The sequence below is a fragment of the Odocoileus virginianus genome, chromosome 7, assembly GCF_023699985.2.
Source record: "Odocoileus virginianus isolate 20LAN1187 ecotype Illinois chromosome 7, Ovbor_1.2, whole genome shotgun sequence".
NCBI lineage: Eukaryota > Metazoa > Chordata > Mammalia > Artiodactyla > Cervidae > Odocoileus > Odocoileus virginianus.
The window spans coordinates 84713043-84733885 of record NC_069680.1 but is presented as its reverse complement, the minus strand read 5'-3'; positions in this window follow the sequence as shown (position 1 = coordinate 84733885).

The following is a 20843-nucleotide window of genomic DNA, read 5'->3' as shown; positions in this document are numbered from 1 at the left end:
AACTGGTCAACCACTTGTAAAAGAATGAAACTAGAACACTCTCTAACACCATACAGAAAAATAAACTCCAAATGGATTAAAGATCTAAATGTAAGACCAGAAACTATCAAACTCCTAGAGGAGAACATAGGCAAAACACTCTCCGACATAAATCACAGCAGGATCCTCTATGACCCACATCCCAGAATATTAGAAACAAAAGCAAAAATAAACAAATGGGACCCAATGAAACTTAAAAGCTTTTGCACAACAAAGGAAACTATAAGCAAGTTGAAAAGACAGCCCTCAGATTGGGAGAAAATAATAGCAAACGAAGCAACAGACAAAGGATTAATCTCAAAAATATACAAGCAACTCCTGCAGCTCAATTCCAGAAAAATAAATGACCCAATCAAAAAATGGGCCAAAGAACTAAACAGATATTTCTCCAAAGAAGACATACAGATGGCTAACAGACACATGAAAAGATGCTCAACATCACTCATTATCAGAGAAATGCAAATCAAAACCATAATGAGGTACCATTACAGGCCAGTCAGGATGGCTGCTATCCAAAAGTCTACAAGCAATAAATGCTGGAGAGGGTGTGGAGAAAAGGGAACCCTCTTACACTGTTGGTGGGAATGAAAACTACTACAGCCACTATGGAGAACAGTGTGGAGATTTCTTAAAAACCTGGAAATAGATCTGCCATATGACCCAGCAATCCCACTTCTGGGTATACACACTGAGGAAACCAGATCTGAAAGAGACATGTGCACCCCAATGTTCATCACAGCATTGTTTATAATAGCCAGGACATGGAAGCAACCTAGATGCCCATCAGCAGATGAATGGATAAGGAAGCTGTGGTACATATACACCATGGAATATTACTCAGCCATTACAAAGAATTCATTTGAATCAGTTCTAATGAGATGGATGAAACTGGAGCCCATTATACAGAGTGAAGTAAGCCAGAAAGATAAAAAACCAATACAGTATACTAACACATATATATGGAATTTAGAAAGATGGTAATGATAACCCTATATGCAAAACAGAAAAAGAGACTCAGATGTACAGAACAGACTTTTGGACTCTGTGGGAGAAGGCGAGGGTGGGATGTTTCGAGAGAACAGCATTGAAACATGTATATAATCTATGGTGAAACAGATCACCAGCCCAGGTTGGATGCATGAGACAAGTGCTCGGGCCTGGTGCACTGGGAAGACCCAGAGGGATCGGGTGGGGAGGGAGGCGGGAGGGGGTTCAGGATGAGGAACACATGTAAGTCCATGGCTGATTCATGTCAATGTATGGCAAAAACAACTACAATTTTGTAAAGTAATTAGCCTCCAACTAATAAAAATAAATGGAAAAATAAAATAAGATAAAATACTGTGGGGAAAAAAATTAAAAATAAAAATTGGGTTTGGGATTGACATGTATACACTATGATACTATGTAAAATACTATGTAAAATAGATAGCTAATAAGGATCTACAGGATAGCAACAGGAAACTACTCAGTGCTGTGTGGGGACCTGAATGGGCAAGAAATCCAGAAAAGAGGGGATGTTTGTATACATGCAGCTGGTTCATTTTGCTATACAGCAGAGACTAACAGCATTGTGAAGCAACTATATGCCAATAAATGTTTTTTAAAAACTAGTAAGACGTGTCACAAGCTTCTGTAAATATGAAGTAGCTATCATTATGCTAGATGTGTAACTTTATGGACAAAGCTGTGAGAGTTGCCATCTCTATTATAAGGTCAGAGAAGTTTCCAGAACATGCATTCTATAGGCAAAGGGTAAAAAGATTTTTTTTCCCCCTGTGGAAAATTCCACTGGGATTTTGCCAGCTTTTTCCAAAACTATGATTTGGATCTTCATGAAAGTGGCTATTTAAAATGATTCAACACTTTTATCAAACAGTCAGTTTGAATTACTCTGACAATCGAGGTCTCCAAACAAGAGCAAGCCATGCATAGTGTTCTTTCTTTTTTCTTTTTTTTAAACCACTTCCAAAGTGGTTATCTAAGTTTTCCATCTGATAATAGTGAGATGGAGCTGAATGTGGTGGAAGCGGAGAAGAGGCGGCTAGAAACTGGCCTTATCTCCAAGCCCTGAATTACACTTTAGCTACAGTTCAGCAAGTGTCTGGGAAGCTGTATAATAGAATAAAAAGATTACAAACCCTGAGACACCCAAGTTCAGATCCTGGGTTGACTCAGTGTGAACTCAGGCATGCTACTGAGCCTTTCCAAACTTTAGTTTCCTCAGAAGTAAAAGGAGGATTCATGTATTTACTTAACCAACGGGGGCGAAGGTTTGCTGTGAACAGGGAAGTCTTGGGTGAAGTCACTTTATCTTAGGCAAACTGAAGCGTGTAGAGTCCCAGCGCCAGGCACAGTGGGGGACTGTGCGGACATGCATGCTTCCCATCTCCCAGGGCGGGGTACACGGAAACGTTAAGCCTGTCACCATAGACTCTTCTTGCCTAAGTGATTTACATACATTTTTTCCATAACCTTTTACCTTGAGTTTTTAATGTTGGAAAGAGAATGGCATATTAGTTTAGAGAATGAATTAGCTTTGCTGCAAATTCACATACCAACACTAGTGTACTGAGGTAAGTGGGTTGCCATGACAAAGTAACCACAGATTTTCAGTGGCTTAATGAAAAAAAGCACCAGCTCCTGGGCTGGGTCCCGGGGACACATTAGTAAGCAAAACACTTTTTGGTCCCTGGTCTCCAGGGGAGCGATAATAACACCCATCTCCTAGGCGTTCATGTGTGCTCAGTTGCTTCAGTCGTGGACTCTCTGGACTGCTGCCCACTGGGCTGCTGTGTCCATGGGATTCTCCAGGCAAGAATACTAGAGTGCCTTGCCATTTCCTCCTCCAGGGGATCTTCCCAACCCATGGATCTATTCTGCATTTCCTGCACTGGTTGATGGATTCTCAACCACTGAGCCACCTGAGAAGCCCCATCTCATAGGCCTCAGAACAAAAATAGAAATAATGGTAACATTGTTACCAGTTATTGAGTGCCCCCATGTGCCAATTTAGAAAATTTTATGAAAGTAATTCATTTAATTTCACAATAACCTTATGAGGTGGGTGTTTTGATTATTTTCTAGCAGATGCAGAAGCTGAGGCAGAGAGTAGCTAAGTAACTTGCGCAAAATCATCAGCTAAAAAAGCAGGAGGGCTGGAATTTGAAATAGAGCAATGTAGATCCCGAGTCAGTTCTCTTAATTAAGCTCAGGACCAGCTCTACGTGCTTGGGACTCTGTGATCACACGGCACCCCACACTTAATTTAATGCTCTGCTGTTGCCATCTTAAATTTTTAAATACTTCTTGAACATGGGACCCTACATTTCCATTTTGCACTGGGTTCTACAAATTTAGACAGCTGGTTCCCTACTATGCTATACTGTCCCAGGAAAAGAAAAACCAGGCATTTATAAAAGTTAGGGAACTTTCCTGGCCTTCCAATGGTCAAGACTGTGCTCCCAATGCAAGGGGCACAGGTCAGGGAATTAAGATCCTGAATGCCGCACAGTGTGACCAAAAAAAGAAGAAAAAAAATCCCCGAAGCGAGACAGTAAAAAAGTTTAGAGCATAGTCATAAACTGAGAAGTCTTTATGAATTATCTTATTTATTTAGCCAAATGTTTTCTAATCTGCATTATGCCACAAACAATGATGGGCACAGCGACCAAAGGAGGCTTGCCCTTGTGTTGCCCCAAGCCAAAATGGTGTGCTTTACAACTTACCAGAGTCTCCTGTTTCATCTTACTTGCCACTTGATATTAGAGAGAACTTATTCAGTCTTGGTTTTCAGATCAGGAATTTGCAGCTTGAGTGATTCAGCTAAGGCCACATGACTGTTTAAAGCAAAAACAGGATCAAATGGCAGAAGATCTGACTCCTGGCTGGTGCCTTTCCCAGCACTCTGTATGACTTCCAATTCTTAAAATGTGAGAGTTAATGCAAATAATGCAGATGAATAAGAAAACGGTGGGGAAAATGGATTTGCTGGAAATGATATGTTACAGCAACCCTCGTTATCAATATTTGGATTTTACTTTTAACTCAGTAACTGGGACAAAACTGGAGAACTTTTGTGTGTGTGTGTGTGTGTGTGTGTGTGTGTGTGTTAGCTGCTTAATTGTGTCCGACTCTTTGCAACCCCATAGACTGTAGCCCAGCAGGCCCTTCTGTCCATGGGATTCTCCAGGCAAGAACACTGGAGTGGGTTGCCATTTCCTTCTCTCTTTTAATTGGAGGATAACTGCCTTACTATGCTGTGTTTGTTTCTGCTGTACAATAAAGTGAATCAGCTAGAAGTATCCATATGTCCTCTCCCTCTTGAGTCTCCCTCCCACCACCTCCCCAACCTCACCCGTTTAGGTCTTCACAGAGCACCGACTGAGTCTTCTGTACCATACTGCCGCTTCCTACTTTCTCTCTATGTTCCACAATACGGTAGTGTCTACTTGCTGTTGTTCAGTTGTTAAGCTGTGTCCAACTCTGTGATCCCACGGACTGAAGCATGCCAGGTCCTTCACCATCTCCTGGAGCCTCTCAAACTCATGTCCACTGAGTCAGTGATGCCATCCAACCGTCTCATCCTCTATTTTCCCCTTCTGGAACAGTCCTTGTTATGGCATCTGAAAGGGCAGGTTTGTAGAGAATGGCTTATAAGTATGGCTCAGGAAATGTGATTATCCTGGAACTGCCAACCAGTTATTTCTTGGATGACTGCTTGTGGGGGCCGAATGACAGTGAGCAGGAGCTTGGGTTTCTCAGAGCGTCTTCTTCATGGCTTTTTGCCCAGAATGTCCAGGGAAAATGGTGTAAAGCTGGAGTCTAAGAGTCAGGGTTGTTTTGTTTTGTTACTATTATTAGCTTTCATACCAATCACAGGAATTGTTTTTATTGTTTGTTTATTTTTGGTTACACTGGGTCTTGGTTGCTGCAGTGGAGTCTCTAGTTTCCGAGCAGGGGCTTCTCATTGTGGTGGCTTCTCTTGCTGCTGAGCAAGGGGATCTGGGTGGGTGCTCTCGGGGTCCGGCTCTCCAGGTTCTAGAGCTGGGTTCAGTAGTTGTGGCCCACGGGCTTAGCTGCTCTGGGGCTTGTGGAATCCTCTGCACCAGGGATCAAACCTGTGTCCCCTGCATTGTCAGGCACACTCCCATCCACTGTACCACCGGGGATGTCCTAGGAGTGAGACTTGAACCACAGGATCAAATGTGAACAGGAGGGTCATTTCTCATGTACTCTCAGGGGCCTAAGGTTCCATCTTACCTTACAGAGGAGGCAGGGAATGTGGACACGCAGGCGGTCAGCCTTCCCCAGGGAGGACTGTAAGTGAAATGTGAAGCCTGCCGCTAGACAACCTTCCTGTCTAAGTGAACCAGATCATCCCCTGTCCCCTGCCTGCCCACCCATAAACTTTATTGGTTTTTATTGTCAAGAACAATATAGGATTGTAGCTGAAAGTATGGTCTTTTGTTGGCCTGAAACAGCTTTGAGGACCACCACCAGGGTTTTAGCTGCAATTGCAGATGAATCTCCATTTCTCAGAGGCTTTGTGACAGTAAAACTTGTTTGATGCTGACTTTGCAGTCCAGTGTTCCTGGTTAGGCAGCTTTCTGGGCAGTCACTGGGGACCCTACCCTACCGAATCTTGGCTCCCACCCTCCCTCTGGGCCTCGTGTTCTCCCCGTTCAGACAGTGGATTAGGAAGGAGAGAGTAGGCAAAGAATGATGAAGGGCTGTCTGGAAGATGTTTGCCAAGGGAGATGCAGGAGATGCCAGGATGCAGGAGATGCCAGGATGCAGGAGAACCAGAGGGACCCAGCATAGGCGGTTTCTGGAGAGGCAGGCACTGTCCAGGAGCAGCTCTGCCCCGTGGGAAGGACATGGGTCTGTTGTGAACAGCTTGTCATCTTTTCCACAATTGCCTTCACACCTTATCACTGCGTGGCCTTAGCTAGGTTTCTCATTTTTTCTAAGCCTCAGTTTGGGATCTGTGAACTGGGAATAAAAACACAGTCTCTTCTCCTCCATATCTGTTTCTCTAAGTTGGATTAGCCCATATGCAATTAGTACCAAGGAAATGCTATCCGTGAGTGCTTTGGTCCACATCCCTTTAACACCACCACCTGAGGACAGCTGAAGGCAAGCAGTGTCCACAAGCGGCACTGGGGCCGCCAGCACCTTCACCCACATCTGCTTCCTCTGGGCTCCACTCACCACATGTTGTGTTTTGGAGTTGCTTAGTGTGTAGTTATCCCTGATGTTTGTGTGTTTTCTTATCTTGTCGCCATAAATCAGCAATCCTTCCTTTAAATCCTTTTCCCTAAAGTTGCCTTCATTCCTCAACTTTTTATTTTGAAATAATTTCAGACGGGCTGACTCAAAATTTTCAGTAATAATACAGAAAGTTCCTATATGTATTTTACCAAGATTCCCTAATTGTTAATGTTTTACCACATTTGCTCCATCCGTCCATCCATTCATCTATCGTATTGTCTCTTTCTGAGCTGTGTGAGTTGTACACGATACCCTTGTAATCCTAATTGTGTATTTCTTAAAAACAAGGACATACTCTTACACAACTAACAGTACAATGATCAAAATCAGGAGATGGATATCGACATAATGTTATGTAAGCTAAAGTCCTTATTCATGTTTAACTAACAGTCCCAGGAATGTCTTTTACATAAAGGGGAAAAATTGGTTTTCCCAGTTCAGAATCATGTGTAGCATTTGGCTGCCATGTGTGTTCATGTGTGTGTATGTGTTTAATTAATAGACTTTTATTTTTAGAGCCGTTTTATTTATTTATTTAGGTCACACAGCAAACACATTTGCAGTATCTTAGTTCCCTGAAAACGGAGAAGGCAATGGCAACCCAGTCCAGTACTCTTGGCAAAGCCCATGGACGGAGGAGCCTGGTGGGCTGCAGTCCATGGGCTCGCTAAGAGTCGGACACGACTGACCGACTTCACTTTCATTTTTCACTTTCATGCATTGGAGAAGGAAATGGCAACCCACTCCAGTGTTCTTGCCTGGAGAATCCCAGGGACGGGGGAGCCTGGTGGGTTGCCGTCTATGGGGTCACATAGAGTCGGACACGACTGAAGCGACTTAGCAGCAGCAGCAGCAGTTCCCTGAAAAGGGAATGAACCTGGGACTTGGCAGTGAAAGCACCAAGTCCTAGCTATTGGACCGCCAGGGCAATATTAAATTTACATAGAAATGAGTGGGAGCTTTTAATTTTAATTAGGTCCCATTTGTTAATTTTTGCTTTTACTTCCAATATTCTAGGAGGTGGGTCATAGAGGATCCTGCTGTGGTTTATGTCGGAGAGTGTTTTTCTATGTTTTCCTCTAGGAGTTTGATAGTTCCTGGTCTTACATTAAGATCTTTAGTCCATTTTGAGTTTATTTTTCTGTATGGTGTTAGAAAATATTCTGGTTTCATTCTTTTACAAGTGGTTGACCAGTTTTCCCAACACCACTTGTTAAAGAGATTGTCTTTTCTCCATTGTATATTCTTGCCTCCTTTGTCAAAGATAAGGTGTCCATAGGTTTGTGGATTTATCTCTGGGCTTTCTATTCTGTTCCATTGATCTATATTTCTGTCTTTGTGCCAGTACCATACTGTCTTGATGACTGTGGCTTTGTGGTAGAGACTGCAGTCAGGCGAGTTGCTTCCTCCAGCTTCATTCTTTTCTCAAGATTGCTTTGGCTATTCGAGGCTTTTTGTATTTCCATACAAATTAAAAGCTTATGCACAACAAAGGAAACTATAAGCAAGGTGAAAAGACAGCCTTCAGATTGGGAGAAAATAATAGCAAATGAAGCAATGGACAAAGAATTAATCTCAAAAATATATAAGCAACTCCTGCAGCTCAATTCCAGAAAAATAAAAGACCCAATCAAAAAGTGGACCAAAAACTTAAACAGACATTTCTCCAAAGAAGACACACAGATAGCTAACAAACACATGAAAAGATGCTCAACATCACTCATTATCAGAGAAATGCAAATCAAAACCACAATGAGGTACCATTACATGCCAGTCAGAATGGATGCTATCCAAAAGTCTACAAGCAATAAATGCTGGAGAGGGTGTGGAGAAAAGGGAACCCTCTTACACTGTTGGTGGGAATGCAAACTACTACAGCCACTGTGGAGAACAGTGTGGAGATTCCTTAAAAAACTGGAAATAGAACTGCCATATGACCCAGCAATCCCACTCCTGGGCATGCACACCGAGGAAACCAGATCTGAAAGAGACACGTGCACCCCAATGTTCATCACAGCACTGTTTATCATAGCCAGGACATGGAAGCAACCTAGATGCCCATCAGCAGACGAATGGATGAGGAAGCTGTGGTACATATACACCATGGAATATTACTCAGCCATTAAAAAGAATACATTTGAATCAGTTCTAATGAGGTGGATGAAACTGGAGTCTATTATACAGAGTGAAGTAAGCCAGAAAGAAAAATACCAATACAGGATACTAACACATATATATGGAATTTAGAAAGATGGTAACGATAACCCTGTATGTGAGACAGCAAGAGAGACACAGATGTATTGAACAGTCTTTTGGGCTCTGTGGGAGAAGGCGAGGGCGGGATGATATGGCAGAATGGCATTGAAACATGTATATTATCATACGTGAAACAGATTGCCAGTCCAGGTTCGATGCATGAGACAGGGTGCTCAGGGCTGGTGCACTGGGATGACCCAGAGGGATGGGATGGGGAGGGAGGTGGGAGGGGGGTTCAGGGTGGGGAACACATGTACTCCCATGGCAAATTCAAGTCAATGTATGGCAAAACCAATACAATGTGTAACGTAAAATAAATAAATTAATAAATTAAAAAAGTGAGTGGGAGGTGCAGACAGTTCCCACATGCCCTCTCCTCCCTCCTCTCCTCCACAGCATCCTCTGTGATTAACATCCTGCATTAGTGTGGGGCATTTGCTGCACTAATGAACGAAAATGGAATGAAAATGGATACTATTAATTAAAAGCCATGGTTTATATTAGGGTTTACTTTTTGTGTTGTATAGTCTATGGGTTTTGACAAGTATCTACCACAATAATATTGTGTAGAACAGATCCACTCCCTAAAAATCCTCTCTGTTTCACCTATTCATCCCTCTCTCCCATCCAGTATTTAGCCTTTTCAGGCTGGCTTATAGTTAAGCCATATGCATCAGAGGTTCATCCACATATTTTAATGATTTCTGTTCTCATGTTTCTTTTGTCTCCTTTAATCTGGACCAGCTCCTCAGCCTTCCTTGGAGGTTCATGACCCAGATATTTTTGAAGACTACAAGTCAGCAATATCATAAAATGTCTCTATCTTCACTTTTGTGTGTTTTGCTTTGAAGTTTATCATAGATTTTATTTTCAGGAATTTAAAATGCCTTTTAATTGTGCTGGTATTTTTATCCTATTTTTTTCTGTGTCTATTATTTTTACTATGCTATTTTGCAAAAGGCAAACTTCTCTGTAAAAGGGATCAAAGAAAAAGTAAAGAACTAGAACTAGAAGGCAAGCAGAAAATGTATAGTATCTGTGCTATCAGAGTTCCTGAAGAAGAAAACAAAATAATGGAAAAGAGCTAATATTTTAGCTATCATTCAAGAAAGCCTTCCTATTAAAAATAAAGAAAAGAAAGCTTTCCAGAAACACAAAAAGAGCTGAATCCATAGAAAGGGCTCGCTGGGTACCTGAGAAAATGAACCCAGGATGATCAATTCTGAGACATGCTTGCGTGTGTCCTAAGTTGCTTCAGCTGTGTCTGACTCTTTGTGACTCTATGGACTGTAGTCCACCAGGCTCCTCTGTCCATGGGATCCTCCAAGCAAAAACACTGGAGTGGGTTGCCATGCCCACCTCCAGAGAATCTTCTTGACCCAGGGATCAAACTCGGGTCTCCTACAACGCAGGCAGATTCCTTATCACTGAGCCAGCCACTTAGGAAGCTCCAACTCTGAGTCATTCCCAGTAAAACCGTAAGATTCAATGATAAAGTAAAATTCTCAAGGTCTCCAGGTAAACTACTATGTATGAAGAGGCAAAAGAATTGGGGTAGCATCAAACTTCAAAATCAATATGCAAAACAAGATAACAAATGAGGAACATTTTTAAAGCACTCAGGCAAAGAAAGTGTGAATCAAAGATTTTATATTCAATCTAACTGTTCAAATATCAAGGCCATAGAAAACCAGCTTCAAGCTATACAAATACAGAGAATTCTTCATCAAAAAGTCCTTCTTGAAAATTTTACTAGAGAATGAACTTCATCCAACCATGTGATGGCTGGAGGAACTTGAATAAAAGGACTGAAAGTAAGCATTTAGTAGTCTGTAAATGTACACATAAGACTTAGACAAAGGTGGGGGTGAGCAAAACACCCATGAACATAAATATTATGTATTATAACAGAGTAGAAATAATGACTTTTAAAATGGGAGGGGTAAGGAAAGAGAGGGAAATGAAAATAGAAAAACTAATTGTTTTTATTAGCTGGGTTTTAAAAGGTACTTAAAAAGGTACTTTAAAAAGGTACTTAGAAATAATGACTTTTAAAATGGGAGGGGTAAGGAAAGAGAGGGAAATGAAAATAGAAAAACTAATTGTTTTTATTAGCTGGGTTTTAAAAGGTACTTAAAAATGAAAATCGTTGATGAGTCAGATAATAAAATGTTAATTAACAAAATGAGACCAAGAACATCTGAAAAGGTGTAAGTACAAAAGTACCCACTAAAAGAAAACTATAAACCTTCTGAGGGATAGATTGGGAGACTAGGACTGATATATGGGCTTTCCAGGTGGCACGGTGGTAAAGAATCCGCCTGCCAACGCAAAAGACGCAAGAGACTAGGGTTCGACCCCTGGATCGGGAAGATCCCCTGAAGGAGGAAATGGCAACACACTCCAGTATTCTTGCCTAGAAAAGTCCATGGACAGAGCAACCTGATGGGTCCACGGGGTTGCAAAGAGTCAGACTTGACTGAGCTCGCATGCACTGTGCTACACGATTGACATATACTACTGTATATAAAATAGATAGCTAGTAAGGACCTACTGCATGGCACTGAAACTCTGCTCAATACCCTGTAATGGTCTACATGGGGAAAATCCTAAAAAAGAGTGCATATACACGTATGTATAGTTGATTCACTTTGTTGTACAGCTGAAGATAAAAACATTGTAAATTAACTATACCCCCCAAATTTTTTTAAATTGCAACTCAAAAAGCTAGGAAAGAACAGTATAAAACAAAAGAAAGCACAAGGGTGAAAATATTGAATGTAGAAATAGAAACTAGTGGAATAGAGATAGGCAAATGGAAGCAAACCACTCAATACAATTTTTGCAAAGATTTAAAACACTTTATTTTTTCCAATGTTTCTAATTTTCAAACTACAGTCTACTAAAGAAATAGTTTCACTCTCTCTTCATTTTGCTGTGGATTTATAGGGTTTCCCTGGTGGCTCAGATGGTAAAGAATCTGCCTGCAATGTGGGAGATTTGGGTTTGATCCTTGGGTCGAGAAGACCCCCTGGAGAAAGAACTGGCAACCCATTCCAGTATTCTTGCCTGAAGAATCCCATGGACAGAGGAGCCTGGCTGACCATGAGATTGCAAACAGTCAGACACGACTGAGTAACTACATGATGTGATGATGATGATGATGATGATGATGATGATGATGCATTTCAACTGACATTAGAGTTCTTAATGTTTTGACAAAAATTTTTAATGATCACAGAACAATTGTAACTTTCCCCATTGGTTATTAAGAATGCTGTACACAGCACTTTACATTATCACACTGGCTGTGCAAAGAAAGGACTGCTTGGAATTTACTGAAGGCCGACTATGTGCCTGGCAGGGCCTACAGTAAGGCCTGAATAAATAAGCAGTGAATAAAACAGACAAAGCCTTTATCCTCATTCCTCTTAGTCTAGTGAAACTGACAGATAATAAACAAAAAAAATGTTGCACGTTTAAATAAATGTATGTACTGTGCTTAGTCGCTCAGTCATGTCTGACTCTTTGTGACCCCATGGACTGTAGCCCACCAGGCTCCTCTGTCCATGAGGACTCTCCAGGCAAGAACACTGGAGTGGGCGCCATACCCTCCTCCAGAGGATCTTCCCAACCCAGGGATTAAACCCAAATCTCCTGCATTGCAGCCAGGTTCTTTACCGCCTGAGCTGCCAGGGAAGTCCAAGAAAACAGGAGTGGGTAGCCTATCCCTTCTCTAGGAGATCTTTCGGATGCAGGAATTGAATCGGGGTCTCCCGCATTGCAGGCAGATTCTTTACTGTCTGAGCCACTAGAGAAGCCCAAATAAATGTATATATAAATGTATATATTTACATAAACATGGAAGAATTAAAAGAACATAATAAATGGAGAGGAAAGGAAATCGTTTGGACTTACATTTGCACTGGATTGAGGCTATAACCCAGACTCAGAGTGCTCCCACTGATGTGTTTAGAACAATTATATACTGAAAGTTGATAAAATATAAAATCTGAATGATGAAATATGACAAGAAGGTCATCAATGAATGCCAACTAAAGACCCATAGGGTAGTGTTACCTTGGTGAAATCACTATATTCTGTGGTGTATGGTTGGTCCTCAGAAATGCAGGCACAGACACCTGTTTTGTTAACACATCAAGACTGTTTTAGTCCTGGGACTTCCTTGGTGGTCCAGTGGTTAAGAATCTGCCTTCCAATGCAGAGGGATACGGGTTCAATCCCTGGTAGGAGAACTGAGGTCACATATGCTGCAGGGCAACTGAGCCTGCGCACCACAACTACTGAGGCCCTCACATTCTAAAGCCCGCGTGCACAACAAGAGGAACCTATGAGCCACAACTAGAGAAAGCCCATGCACTGCAAAGAAGACACAGCACAGTCAGAAAACAGAGAGCAAGAAAGAAAAAGAATAGTTTACTCCCGGGACGATCTGGAGACATAATTATATAAGCCCAGATGCCAACATATTAACTTGTGAGAAATATAACTGGCAAATTGATCAGTCTTTTATGCCCTAAGGACAGGGAATTTTAAACTTTTGATTCCTGCTGAGAAGGTTGCTCAATTAGTGTATGTAGTATAATCTGCTAGCTGCCTACCAGGCATACATTCCTATCTGGCCCCCGACATATACTCCCTGACAGAGGTCCAAACTGTGTTCATGTGCAGCTTGTGTGATAAAGGAGAATCTGACCCCATCCTCAAACTGGGAGTTTTGAAGTCTCCATCTGGTCTAAGCCAACAACATTAATTCCATCCTCTTGCCATGTAATTGACTCAGGGATGACGTGTAAGCCAATCAGCACGTAACATATCCATGGAAATAATGTTCGGTGCGATAGTGGGCGCCTGTGCGCTGCTGGCTGAGTGAGACTGCTGGAAAGTCCTCCCTCCTCTCCGGTACTCCTCCCTCCCCTCCCTTTCCATCCTCTTGTAATAGCCGGGGAAACCACCTGAGCACAAAGCTAGATGCAAAGGGCAGGGCAACGACCAACAGAGCCAGAGTCTTCGTTCTGGGCATCTAGAGCCTGTCCTACATTTAGACTTCCTGTTCTGGTTTCCTTCAGATTTAGAACAGTGTGAGATTTCTATTATTTGCAGCCAAGAGCATCTCCAGATACAGACTCTCAAAACAAAAGATGTGAGTTATGGGACTCAAATATCTTGACAATTTAGAGCTGGGTGTGCCTTCCTGGGAGCCTTCCCTGGGGCTCAGCTGATCAAGAATCCCGCTGCCACTGCAGGCGAGAGACAAGAGGAGGGTGGGATTCCTGGGTGGGTAAGATTGCTTGGAGAAGGAAATGGCAACCCGCTGCAGTATCCTTGCCTGGAAAATCCCATGGACAGAGGAGCCTGGCGGGCGACAGTCCACTGGGTCTCAAAGAATCGGACAAGACTGAGCACGCATGCCACACCGTGCCATGTGCCCTCCTAACCCCTCACTTTCTGATGCTCACCATCCCCTTCTGATCCCTGTCTTCTCAATTTAGATATATTAATACCAATGCTTCCAGAGCAGTTTGGGGATTATTAACACTCAGCAATAATTAACTTTCTCTTCCTTCTTGAGAGCTAAAATATGTTCCATGGTTAAGACAACTTCATGCAATTAACCCAATGCATGTGTTTATAGTTTAGTTGTCACTCTCTCCTGTAACAGAACAGGTGCATGTGTCAACTGACACCATCACATTGCAGGGGTAAGCTTCCCGTCACGTCTTACTACTTGGTTCCAGCTAAGATCTTTATTCGATCAACTCAAGTCTCCATATCTGGCTCAAGTATGTCAGATCCTCTGATTTTAAAGGAAAATATATTTGATTAACAAATATATATATGTATTACATGTAAATTAAAAAAACCAAAATATATATACATATATATTTCACTGTAGCTGATTTTCACCTGGAATGTTTTCAGCTCTGGAAGAGTACTAAGTGGCTTTTCCTCAGAGTCTCCCAAACACAAATGCAATGTCATCGTGGGACTGCTATGAATAGATGCAACTAGAGTTCCAACCACAGATTCCAGCCAGCAAATTCTGACATTGTTTGGGTTTTGCTGTCTCTTCAGCCAACGTGGCTTCTACAGAGAAGTGGAACCATTATGAAATGTAGGATATTTTTGCACGTGACTGTCCCAAACTGAAGTCATCTTAAGACAAAGGAGGCATCTGAAACAGTACGTGAGTGTTGACCAAAGATGTGAGGTGAGAACTTTACAGCAAGGATTAAAACAAAAATGACAAGCAGCACATGGATGTCTACAAAAAGAAAGGCATTCAGAGTAAGTGCTGAACCCAAAAAGCTTCCTTTTTTCCCAGAGCCGTATTAAAGGAAGCACAAGACAGCATTTTTAAATGGGTCAATAGCAGTAAGTCAGAAAGAGAAAAACAAGTATAGTGTTTTAATGCATATATATGAAATGTAGAAATACGGTGCTGATGGACCTATTTGCAGGGAAGGAATGGAGACACAGACATAGAGAATGGACTTGGGCACACAGTGGGGGAGGGAGAGAGTGGGATGACAGGAAATATATATATACACTACCAGGGATAAATCGGATAACTGGTGAGAAACTGCTGTGTGGCACAGGGAGCCCAGTCTGGAGCTCCGTGAGGACCTGGGGGGTGGAATGGGGGAGGGGAGGAAGACTTGGGAAGGAGGGGATGTGTGTATACTTACGGCTGATTCACGTTGTTATATGGCATTAAAATGAAAAAAACAAAAACCCAACACGTTGTTATATGGCAGAAACTAACACAGCATTGTAAAAATTAAAAAACAAAACAAAAAATAAAAAATAAGGTGGATAAGCAGCCAAGATTGTGAGCTTATAATAAAGTAACTATTATTATTATTAGATATAATAATATATAATAATTATTATTACATATAGCTGTGCTGTGCTGTGCTTAGTCACCCAGTCGTGTCTGATTCTGTGTGACCCCAGGGACTGTAGCCCGCAAGGCTCCTCTGTCCATGGGGATTCTCCAGGCAAGAATACTAGAGTGGGTGCCATGTCCTCTTCCAGGGGATCTTCCCAATCCAGGGATCGAACCCAGGTCTCTGGCATTGCAGGAGGATTCTTTACTGTCTGAGCCACCAATTATTATATATTACATAATAATTATTATATATTAAATAGTAATTACAAATAATATGTCTATAATATAAATTTAATAAAAATAATAGTATTAAGTAGACTATGTGTTAGGTGACATCATTAAAGCTTTATATAAGTATCTCATTCCTTCCTCATCACAATTCTTGGAAGTAGATATTGTTCTACCTGTTTTCTGAGCCTTAATGAAAACGTCTTACCCAAGTCCCATGGCAAGTAAGAGCCAGAAATGAGAGCCGCCCATGGTCTGCCCAGCCCCAAGCAGCATTACAGGCATTTTCCTCGTGACTTGCAGAACCACGTATACAGACACTTACACAGAGTTGTGAGCAGACAGTAAATATAACCCTGAAGTATATAGACTTAGGGTTACTAGTAGTCCAACCTCCTTCCTTCTCTACATCAAATCTTAGGGCCTAGACTTTATCTAAATTAGCTTGATTACAAATCACATGGTTGATAAATTTGTGTGCAGAATACTCTGTTTTAGAGAACTTTACAAATCACTGACATAATTTCTATAAAGTCAGGAACAAAATTTTGAATTTATATATGATGACAATTTATCTCAAAAAAAGATGTGCCCTTTGTGCTTACACCAATAATAATATATACATGTGTCTATTTTCCCTTTACTCTTAGCAACACTGGGTGTTACCAAGCTTTAATTTAAAACTTTCACCAATCTGATAAGTGTGAATAGTATTTTGTTTTAATTTGCACTTCAAATTAAGAGTGAAGCTGGGTACACTGTCACTGATTTATTGTCTATATATCTCTTTTGCAGAGTTCGGTCTGCTTATGCCAATTTTTCTTAACTGTTGATCATTTTCTTATTAATTTATAAGAATTTTTTTATAGTAAGGTAATTTAACCCTTTGTCATGCTTTTCCCCCATCATGTTTTAAAAATAACTGTTAAAATTTGTCATTTGCTTTATGATTTGTGTATGTTTTTATTTTGTCAAAAATATTAATTGTAAAGAATAATTCCATCTTTTCCTCAACAACTTGAACTGCCATATTTCATTGATTGTTAGGTGCACATCTTTTTGACATTTTAAAACCTCTGAAATCAGAATATGTCTTAAAATCGATAATATTTTATGACTGCTTTTGTTCAGTTTAAGGAGTTGTCATTGCTTATATATACACAAATTGTTCATAGTTGTCAGCATTTTCATCACTTCAACTGACTTATTCTGTAATTAAAGGAAGGAACTTGATTCAGCCTAGACAGTTGACACATTACAAACCCACCACAGATCAGATGCTTTTTATATATTAATACAGAGAATTGCATTTATAGAACTCTCAATTTTCACCATTCTTATATTCTTTTAATGAACTCTACCTGATGTTTGTGAATTATTTTATTATGTTCCATTGATTCTTTAATGTCTAATCTTCACAGTTATGTGAAAGATTATTTTTGTTTAGTCATTCAGTTGTGTCTGACTCTTTGTGACCCCATGGGCTGCAGCATGCCAGGCTTCCGTGTCCTTCACTATGTCCCAGAGTTTACTCAAACTCATGTCCATTGAATCAATGATGCCATCTCATCTTCTGTTGTCCCCTTCTCCTCCTGGCCTCAGTCTTTCCCAGCATCAGGGTCTTCTCCAATGAGTCCATTCTGCGCATCAGGTGGCCAAATATTGGAGTTTCAGCTTCAGCATCACTCCTTCTGATGAATATTCAGGATTGATTTCCTTTAGGATTGACTGGTTTGATCTCCATGCAGTCCAAGGGACTCTCAAGAATCTTCTCCAACATCACAGTTCAAAAGCATCAATTCTTTGGCACTCAGCCTTCTTTATGGTCCAACTCTCACATCTATACATGACTACTGGAAAAAATATAGCTTTGACTATACGGACCTTTGTTGGCAAAGTGATGTCTCTGCTCTAGGTTTGTCATAGCTTTTCTTCTAAGGAATAAATGTCATTTAATTCATGGCTGCAGTCACAATCCAGAATGATTTTGGAGCCCAAGAAAATAAAGTCTGTCACTGTTTCCATTATTTCCCCATCTATTTGCATGAAGTGATGGGACCAGATGCCATTATCTTAGCTTTTTGAATGCTGAGCTTTAAGCCAGCTTTTTTACTCTCCTCTTTCAACTTCATCAAGAGGCTCTTTAGTTCCTCTTCGCTTCTGCCATAAGGGTGGTGTCATCTGCATTTCTGAGGTTATTGACATTTCTCCCAGCAATCTTGATTCCAGCTTGTGAGTCATCCAGCCCAGCATTTCTCATGATGTACTCTGCATATAAGTTAAATAAGCATGGTGACAATATACAGGCTTGAAGTATTCCTTTTCCAATTTTGAATCAGTTGTTCCATGTCTGGTTTGAACTGTTGCTTCTTGATCTGCACACAGGTTTCTCAGGAGGCAGGCAAGGTGTTCTAATATTCCCATATCTTTGAGAATTTTCTACAGTTTGTTGTGATCCACACAATCAAAGCCTTTAGAGTAGTCAATGAAGCATAAATAGATATTTTTCTGGAATTCCCTTGCTTTTCTCTTGATCCACTGGATGTTGGCAATTTGATCTCTGGTTCCTCTCCCTTTTCTCAGTTCAGTTCAGTTCAGTCGCTCAGTCGTGTCCGACTCTTTGTGACCCCATGAATCACAGCACGCCAGGCCTCCCTGTCCATCACCAACTCCCGAAGTACACCCAAACCCATGTCCATTGAGTTGGTGATGCCATCCAACCATCTCATCCTCTGTCATCCCCTTCTCCTCCTGTCCTCAATCTTTCCCAGCATCAGGGTCTTTTCCAATGAGTCAGCTCTTCACATCAGGTGGCCAAAGTATTGGAGTTTTAGCTTCAACATCAGTCTTTCCAGTGAACACCCAGGACTGATCTCCTTTAGGATGGACTGGTTGGATCTCCTTGTAATCCAAGGGACTCTCAAGAGTCTTCTCCAACACCACAGTTTAAAAGCATCAATTATTCGGTGCTCAGCTTTCTTTATAGTCCAACTCTCACATCCATACATGACCACTGGAAAACCATAGCCTTGACTAGACGGACCTTTGTTGGCAGAGTAATATCTCTGCTTTTTAATACACAATCTAGGTTGGTCATAACTTTCCTTCCAAGGAGTAAGTGTCTTTTAATTTCATGGCTTCAATCACCATCTGCAGTGATTTTGGAGTCCTCAAAAATAGTCTCTCACTCTTTCCACTGTTTTCCCATCAATTTGCCATGAAGTGGTGGGACCAGATGCCATGATCTTAGTTTTCTGAATGTTGAGCTTTAAGCCAACTTTTTCACTCTCCCAGCTTATACATCTGAAAGTTCTCAGTTCACATACTGTTGAAGCCTAACTGGAAAGATTTTGAGCATTACCTTGCTAGCATGTGAAATGAGCACAATTATGCAGACGTATTTATTCATATGCATGAATATATTATGTATATATGTAACATAAATTTTCTATATATTGAGATATACATGTTTGAAAGACAGAAAACATTTGTGTTTTATCCTTTCTTGGAAATTAACCCACAATGTAAATAAATACATGCTTATTAGGTGAATGTTACAGCTTTGATGGCTCATTTAAACATCTCTTCTGTATCAGGCGACTCTCCATATATCATCTCACTTACATATCATTATAGGCAGATGAGGAAACTTAGGCACAGGAAGATTAAGTTACATATCTGGAGCTTTAACTTGGTGACAGAGCCAGGGCTCAAAGTGACGTCTGTCTAATTCTTAAGACTGTTTTTTGCTCCTCAGTGCTGCCTCTAAAATAAGCCCTGTTGCAATCCACAAATATACTTTGACTCCCAGTGATCATCTGAAATACTATAACTGAGCATAGAATTTCTCAGGTCATGTGTGACTCATGAAGACCCACAGATTTCCTTGTTATACAGGTACCCATTCATCACGGAAAAACAAGATACAGTAATTCACTATCAAACACCAAGTGAGAGACTCTGCATTTTCAGGAGAGTTGAAAGCAACACACATATGGCAGAAACTCCTACTTCCATGAGCTTATGTAGGCACCTTCAAAAGAGCACTGTTACAAATTAAAGCACGATTAATCATCTGTGTCTCACATGCTAGATAAAAGAACTTTTCTATTTTCCTTCTTGAATTCTCAACAGTCACATCGAAACCAGAGGCGGTTTTGAGATTAAGATCCAATGCTCTCCAGCTAACCTTAATCTGCCCATCACTCAGGTCTGGGTCAAAGCGCCATGGTGATACAGGCAGCGTGCCTTTGAACGTGCAGCGAGCCAGGTAACAGCTCTGCTCCCTGTGGTGGCAGGCGGAAGCTGCATGCATTGAACGTGGGTCATATTCTTGGGCAAATTGCGGGGGAAGTTTCTATTTGGCTCATGTCATAATAGATTCATTTGTTTCGCCCAAACAGGTTGATTTATCTAGGAATTTGCTCATTTACATGCCAAACACATTGATCAAACTTGATCTGAGCCAAGCATAAGTAAGCCATGCAGTTTACCAGTAATACAGACAAAAATAAAAACCTGTTTGAAGTCAGGTAGCTTGACTAATCACATGAAGAATTTGTTATATACTTGCACACACCCTTCATTAGAATTTTCTGTTACTCAGACTGAAAATTAAGAAAAGAAAGGCAGGCTCTTTTTGTTACAGATGGTCTCATCAGTTCAGTTGAAAACATTGCATGACAGGGCTTAGATATAGAGGCTAGTCCAGTCAGCACGGATTTCTCAAGAGGCCATTATGTGCAAAGTTCTGTGGAAGAAATGGAGAAGGAGGGAAAGGAGGGGGAGAAGAAGGAGAAGCAGAAGCAAAGCAAAGCAAATCAAATGAAAGAGAAAAAAAATAGTATCTTCTCTGGGGTGGGGGTAGGGAGTGTGTGATCTTCTTTCCATGAATCCTTATTTCAAAGTGCCCAGGTCAATGGTGCCCTAAAGAATGAATAGGGTCTTTCAAGAAACTCATAATGTTTTACCATCAAGTTTATCTTTGAAATCAAAGAGGAAAAAGCCTAGAAATTTTCTGTGAAGAGGAGACTCCTGGCTCCTATAAGGAGGCCACCAGCCTAGGCTTCTGGTTCAATCTCCCCAAATCAGAAATGAGAGCTAAGCAAAGATCTGAGGGTCCAGCATAAAGATC